We start from the raw sequence: 8,646 nt of genomic DNA, 5'->3' as shown, positions 1-8,646 counted from the left end.
CATTTCATTGGATGCTGAAAAAGCATTTGACAAAATTCAACACCCCTTTATGATAAAGGTGTTGGAGAGATTGGGTATACGAGGATCATACATAAATATAATAAAAGCAATATATAGTAAGCCGACAGCTAACATCAAATTGAATGGAGAGAAACTCAAAGCCATTCCACTAAAATCAGGAACACGACAAGGCTGTCCACTCTCTCCATACCTCTTTAATATAGTGCTTGAAGTTCTAGCAATAGCAATAAGACAACATAAGGGGATCAAGAGGATTCGAATTGGAAATGATGAAGTTAAACTTTCATTATTTGCAGACGATATGATAGTGTACATAAGGGACCCCAAAAACTCTACCAACGAACTTCTACAATTGATAAACACCTTTAGTAATGTGGCAGGATATAAGATCAACTCCAAAAAATCGGTTGCCCTCCTATACACAAAGAATAAAGAAGCAGAGAAGGAAATCAGAGAAACATCACCTTTCATGATAGCCACAAAGAGCATAAAATATCTTGGGGTAACTCTAACCAAGGAAGAGAAAGACCTATTTGACAAGAACTTTAAGTCCTTGAAGAAAGAAATTGAGGAGGATACCAGAAAATGGAAAGACTTCCCCTGTTCTTGGATTGGGAGAATCAACATAGTAAAAATGGCAATTCTACCAAAAGCAATCTATAAATTCAACGCAATTCCCATATAAATTCCATCAAACTTCTTCACAGACCTTGAGAGAACAATAATCAAGTTTATATGGAAAAACAAAAAAAAAACCAGGATAGCCAAAACAATCTTATACAATAAAGGAACTTCTGGAGGCATTACCATCCCTGACTTCAAACTCTATTACAGAGCAACAGTATTGAAAACAGCTTGGTATTGGCATAGCAACAGAGAGGTCGACCTATGGAATCGAATAGAAGACCCGGGTATTAACCCACAAATGTATGAACACCTGATATTTGACAAGGGAGCTAAAGGCATACAATGGAAGAAGGAAAGCTTCTTTAGCAAATGGTGCTGGCATAAATGTATGTCAACCTACAGACGTATGAAAATAGATCAATATCTATCACCATTAACAAAACTCAGGTCCAAATGGATTAAAGACATCAACATTAATCCGACCACTTTGAACCTGATAAAAGAGAAAGTGGGAAATAGTCTACAAGATATAGGCACAGGAGACCACTTCCTAAGCAGAATCCCAGGAGTGCAGACAATAAGAGAAACAATGAATAAATGGGACCTCCTGAAACTGAGAAGCTTCTGTAAAGCAAAGGACACTGTCAGTAAGACCAAAAGGCTACCTTCTGACTGGGAGAAGATCTTCACAAATCCCTCATCAGACAAAGGTCTGATCCCCAAAATATACAAAGAACTCAAGAAACTAGACACTAAAACTCTAATTAACCCAATTAAAAAATGGGGTACTGATCTGAACAGAGAATTTACAACAGATGAACTCCGAATGGCCAAAAGGTACTTAAGGTCATGCTCAACCTTCTTAGCGATCAGGGAAATGCAAATCAAAACAACTTCGAGATATCATCTTACACCTGTCAGAATAGCCAAACGCAAAAACACCAATGATAGCCTATGCTGGAGAGAATGTGGAATGAGGGGAACACTCATTCATTGTTGGTGGGAATGCAAACTTGTGCAGCCACTGTGGAAATCAGTGTGGCGGTTTTTCAGGAAACTGGGAGTCAACCTCCCTCAGGATCCAGCAATTCCACTCTTGGGGATATACCCAAGAGATGCCCTATCATACCACAAAAGCATTTGTTCAACTATGTTCATAGCAGCACTATTTGTAATAGCCAGAACCTGGAAACAACCTAGGTGCCCCTCAATAGAAGAATGGTTAATAAAGGTGTGGAACATATACACATTAGAGTTCTACTCAGCGGTAAAAAAACAATGACATCTTGAATTTTTGCATGCAAATGGATGGAAATAGAAAACGCTTTACTGAGTGAGGTAAGCTAGACCCAAAAAGAGGAATATGGTATGTATTCACTCATATGTGGATTCTAACCATAATTAAAGGTCTTTGAGCCTATTATTCGTGATCCTAGAGAAGCTAAATAAGAAGGTGAACCTGATGAAAATCATGTAGCTATCTGCCCTGAGATTGGAAATAGACAAGAGTCCCAGATAACCTCGGGTGCATGGGGGGTGGGATGGTTGTTGGAAGGGGAGAGGGTTAGGGAGAAGGGAGTAGGGGAGGAATGGGGAAAGCTAGGTGGACTGGGATGGAGGGAGGGAGGAAGGATGGATATGAGATCAGGGTAGAATATGTTTCAACTAAGGGAGTCATCTTAGGGTTTACAGGAGACTTGATTATAAACGGGATCATAGGTCCAAGGAGATCCCCAGATTGTTCTCTGTACAGAAGAGAGGGTGCCTGAAATGGTCTAGGCCCATAAACATACTGATGAATATTTTGCTTATCACCATAGAACCTTCATTTGGCAATGGATGGAGATAGAGACAGAGACCCACATCTTAACACTGAACTTAACTCCCTAGGTCCAAACGAGAAGCAGAAGGAAAGAGAACGTGAGCAAAGACGCAAGATCAGAGAGTACCTTCATCCCACGATGGATGGCGATACAGACAGAGACCCACATTGTAGCACCGGACTTAGCCCCCCAAGGTCCAAATGAGGAGCAGAAGGAGGAGGAAAATGAAAAAGGAAATAAAGACTGCGAGGGATGTGATCACCCACTGATATAAGGGGACGGATCTAATGAGAGTTTACCAAGGCTAGTTGGACTGGGATTGGACAAGATCGCAATCCAACCAGATTCTCGGAATGTGGCCAGATTCTCTGAATGTGGCTGGCCGGAGTCTTTCTGAAAAGCCATTGACAATGGCACTGGGACATGTTTCCTCTGCATATACTGGATTTTCCGGATCCAGTCTGTCTGGACACTCACCTTCCTGGACCTGGAGGGAGGGGCTAGGAACTTGAACTTCCCACTGGGCAGGAAACCCTGACTGCTCTTAGGGATGGAGAGGGAGGAGGAGAGGGAGTGGGGAGAGTGGGAGGGTGGTGGGAGAAGGGGCAGAAATGAAAACTTTTATATTTTAATAAAATTACAAAAAAAGAATGATCTCCATTGTACTATTTCTTTTATTCCCATCATGATATGTAATGGCAATCATTAAAGCTTTAACAAATAGAGGCTTTCCTCACTTATTGTCAGGGTTCTTCCTATATTTAGTATTCCTTATTCTGACATTTTTTGATTAACGTTCTGGAGTGAACCACCTCATCTGAACCTTTCAACTGCAGGTACCTCTACATTTCTTCTCATCACCTTGCTGCATCCCCTCTTTCCTGACAGGATTATAAGCTAATCATTAAATGGAATGTCTTTGGGTTGGTGAGTTCAGTGCTAGAAACCCCTCTCTACGCAACGATATCCCCCAAACACAAACAAGATCAGTTCAATACATTCTAGGAAAGTCTATAAGCTGGCATCAGAAATTGGTAGGAAGCACTATAAGTCTTAAATCCTGTTTCCTTCTTACTTTTCTCTAAAATATGTCCATAAAAATTGGGGGTTGGGAATTTAGCTCAGTGGTATAGTGCTTGCATAGCACAAGACCTTTGGTGTGGTCCTCAGTTCTTGAAAAAAAATTGACCTACTTTTTATTTTCAGAAAATCTAGCATGTTACATATTTCGGGATCAGAATCTCTTACTTCTACATTACAATAACCTGTATCACCATGCTAGTATTCATCCTGTTTTGTCAAATCTTTCTGTATTATCTGCTGTATCTAGGATTCCTTGCTTCTTTTCTGGAGTTCTACAGAAAACCTAGAGAATTTTGTTAGAGAGCTTTTGGGGAGCCTAAAATGCCAGTGCTTCCTGAATGGCCAGTATTTCTCCCACCTAACCTCACATATCAGTCTTAACTAAAAGCAAGACCACTGAGAAAACAATTGGAATGGAACTAAATGTGAGAGCTATTTCTGGGATAAATGGCCCAGATTCAAGGGGCTACAGATTCTGGAAGAAAAATTCTGAGTTCTTCACCCATACTTAGTTCTCTGACCTATTTGAGAAAAAGGAGTCCATCCTTCCTCCAGTGGAAACAATAAAATATAAAAACTGTATACACTCTATCTATCTATCTATCTATCTATCTATCTATCTATCTATCTATCTATCTACCTATTTATCTATTTATCTCTATCACCTATCTATCTTCATCCATCCATCCATCCATCCATCTGAATTTTATTCTCCTTATTTTCCCACCCAAAATATTGGCAATCCATATCTTCTCCAACACTTGTTTAAATGTAACATTCATTAAATCTCTGACTCCGTGACACTAAAAATATTGTGGAAAGGGTCTTGGATAAAAAAGTAAGTTGTACTTAAAAGAAAAGAGTGACATCTAACAACTCTACAAACACATTATCTTAGTCTGTTTCTTTATATAAAAATGTAATAAAAATAATGAATTCAGTGAGTTGGTATATTCAGTTTTTATTCCTTCTCTGCCATGAAGGTCACAAAACCTTTTTCTTACTAAGTAACTTTTGTCAAGAGGTAAAATGGTATGGGAGAATTGTCTCTATTCTGTCAATCATATTTTAAATAAACGCGGATTGGCCAGGCAGGAAGTATAAGTGGGAAAACCAAACAGGAAGTAGAGGTGATGAAATGAGAACAGGAGAATTCTGGGAAGGAAGAAGCCAATTCCTCCCAGTCCTGCACAGACCACCGAGGAAGCAGGATTTGACCTGCCAGCTGAAAAAGGTACTGAGCCATATGGCTAAAATAGATAAGAACAATGGGTTAATATAAGTCATAAGAGCTAATAAGAAGCCCGAGTTAATGGGCCAATCAGTCTTATAACTTATAGAGATCTCTGTGTGATTTTCTTTGGGGCTAAACAGCTGTGGGAACCGGGCAGAACAGAAAACCTCAATAAGCAGGCCCCCTCATGTAACAGTAAAATCTGTAGAGTTCTCTAAATGAAATGGAAAGATCTGAACAAAGCCAGAAAAATTGACTTAACATAAATCAGAAAATTTATGAAAGATAAAGAATAATAGATCATATGTGAAACTGCATTGTTCATTAAAATTCCTTAGTACAAAATTCAGTACACTTGTATATAATTACAATGAAATTCTCTATTTGGAATCAAAGTGTTAGAATATGCCACTTAACTCTCTATTGGAATAAAGGTGATAGAAGATGACACTTAGGTTCAACCTTTTCTACAGAGAAAAGAAAAATCCATTCTAGCTCTTGCTTTTGAATCTTATAATGGCCTGCAAAGAGACTGTCTTGGTCAGGGAGCATTCTGTCTCTCCACTACAGAAGTACAAAAGGCTTTCAAAAAATCAACAAAACATTCTGCTAAAGCATGACACATGAGATTGTAGGCTATGAGAACAGATGGGATCAATCTGACTGCTATAGAAGTGGGAATGAAGGTCACACACTTACTTAAACCTCCTTGACAAAAATAATCTAATACAATGTTCATGAATCATTTCTGATGGACTGGCTCAAAGGAAGCATCAGAATGCTTGGTTATCACAAGCAGAGGTCTCACAAGTATCATGGACTGGAAGATGATGAATGATAGGTTTCCCTGAAAAACTATGTATGAGAGAAGCAGTGTTTATGGCTGAGTCACTGAGCATGATGGAGCTGTGCTTACAGAAGAGGTAAACAATAAAGTTTGCTTCACCAGGGACTTGAGGACAGGTGTGCATCTTTAGTGTCTTAGCAGAGCTTCATTGTAGACTGTGCTCTTGTGGAACCAACTAACATTTTAAGGAAAGTGTGAAGTATTATGTAACAATTTTTCCTTTTTGATATATATAGTTTCTGTTATTTTTGAGATTATAATTGCATTTTTGCTCTTCCCTTTCATCCTTGCAAACCCTTCCTACACTCTCCCTTGTTCTGTTTCTCATTTATGACTTATCTTTTCATTCATTGCTGTTACATGCATATACATATATGCATGCAGATGGTACAGTCCTAAATGTAAACCAATCATTCTTTATAGCTAGCATGTATGCTTTCCAGACTCACTGTTTGATATGGGATTTACAACAGGTGTGTTCTTCCCTAAGTAGGAGTATTTCCTTAACCCTCACAAAGTTCTATGGAAAGAGGAAGAAAGTTCATAAGACTCAGCATTTAAACCATGGCTGGGAAGGCTGGAGCTAAATGATTAATAAAGATCTTCTGCTCTCAAACTTACTTCTTCAGTAAGAAATGAGAACCTCTGTCTCAGTTAGTTGCAAACAAGTCATCCAGACATGTTCATGGTTCTAGTTTTCCTGAGTCCCCCATTCTGATGGGAGCCTTTATGATCCCACACATTTGAGTTATTCATACTCCTGTAAGTAATCCTGTACCTATATTCCTGTATTAATCTCAATAAACTCATTGATTTGAGGGAATAGGAATGACACAGTCTTCCTTGGGAGGCAGATAAAGAAAGGGGAAACTGATAGGTAATAGAAATGGTCATCTTTGAGCTTTCTTTTTATTTTCTGTACTGAGACAAGAGCTTAGGAGGCTTTTCCTTCCACCAGCAGGCTGTCTCCTCCAGCTTTCCGGTTCAGGACAGATAGGTTAACAGTCAGTTCTGAACATGGTCACCTGAAGTTGCAGGTGATCACAGCTGCTGTGAGTGAGCAGCGGCTGGGTCATGCCCAAAGACAGCATGTCACAGCAGTCCTCCTCACGCCTAGACAGGACATTCAGGACCAACTTCCATTACGTCCCCTGCGTCTAGGGGGAATGGTTGGCCTACAGGTCCCATTTAGGAATGAGCATTAAGTGTCACTTCAACATTTTGAAATTATGAGGCTGTGCATTTGCTGCTGTGCACTCCATGAAGAAGAACCTCTGACCAAGGCTGACAGCTGAAGAGAACTATTTGTAGAAACAGATATATTCACAAAGCAGTTACTCTTGTCACACAATGTAACAATAGCATCATCTTAAAGGACTATATGGCTCATCCAGCTATGGTCTTTTGACTATGGACATAGGACCAGGTACTAATTCCTACCTAGAGTGCAGGCCTCACCAGATCAGCAGGAAGTTAAATACACAACGACTCTCAAGTCACTATTGCACCAGTGATTTTCTCATATTCTGTATGTCCCATTTAAATGATATTTTCTTAAGCAGAAATAAAAAAGTTTTAATTTCATAAGATCCTATTTGTTGATTTTTGGTCTCATGCTCTATTGGACAAGAGTCCTATTCAGAAACCCCTTACCTGTGCTTAAAAGTTGGTAAATTTTCTCTACTGTGTCCTTTGGGATTTGTATGGTACAAGGTCTCATTTTGACATCCATGACACATTTGGTGCAGTTTGTGTTTGGGAGATAATAAAGAACAGAGTTTTATTGTCTGCATGCTGAAAACAATTTTCATAATCAGCATATCTGAGACAGTTTCTCAAATGCCAACATACATATGAAATACAAATATGTGTGTAAAGTTACCCTAGTTACTCACAAGTACTTTCTGCTTACCAAGTGGACCATGTTGAGGTACTCAGGCATGGAGTAATATGAGGTCAAGCTCTGACCACTCAAGGTATGTCATGACAACCACTTGCATTAGAATACATTTTCAACAGGACTTATAACCTGGCTCAAGTACTCTAGATTTTGTGGCCATTTTCTTGGGTTCCAGACTCATTTCTCACAAAGTAAAATAATATTTGGAGTGTTCCATAATTCTATCTTTGAGTGCCTTTTTAGTGATTACGTTTTTTGACAACTCTAAATTCTTTTAAATATTGCAAAGGAAGTGGGAAAAAAGAACGCATATGGTATGATCATTGTAAAATAAGACATCCCAGGTACTGTGGATGCTATAAGGATAGTTATGACTGAAAATTTACCATAGACATACCAGCTGAATCACTCCTAGATATGCATGCTTATCAAAGTGAGTTTACTATACTGAATCACATATATGTGTGCATGAGTTGTGTGTAATTGTTAACACTGCACTTCATATAATTGATGATTCAGGGAATGAGCTTATATAACCACCAATATATGAATGGATAAACAACATAATATGCGTAAATAATGCAAGATAATCCATCAATGAATAAAATCATAAAAAATACATAATTTTCAAGAAAATTGTTGCAACTATGTATCATTAAGTCAAAGAAATAGACAACTCTCCAAAATACAAATGACACACATCTTTTCTCATAAATGGAACCTCAAAAAATATGAAAGGATGATGAAAAATTTTGCAGAACTTTGAGGGCAAATATTTTACATGGAGGGGAATTTAACAGGGAAACAAGGGGTGTATATGAACACATTACATATTTTATATAATTAAAATGTACAAAACAATAAGATTAATTTTGTACTTACAATTTCCTACCTCCAACTCTACTATACACCACAATCTCTGTTCTCTTTTAAGTTTGTGTCCTTTATTCATGCATTGCTAATTTTATACATAAATTTGTATATACATTTATTCCTAAGTACAAAGAGGCCTGTCCACTGAATGTTAGTACTCTGTATGTTTTCAGGGCTGTCCATTGGTTACAGGACAACTGGTTTATGTGTTCCTCTTCAGGGAAGGCCACCTTTCCCA

Source organism: Myodes glareolus, chromosome 2 (genome assembly GCF_982192425.1).
Source record: "Myodes glareolus chromosome 2, mMyoGla1.1, whole genome shotgun sequence".
Taxonomy (NCBI): domain Eukaryota; kingdom Metazoa; phylum Chordata; class Mammalia; order Rodentia; family Cricetidae; genus Myodes; species Myodes glareolus.
This window is presented reverse-complemented; position numbering follows the sequence as displayed.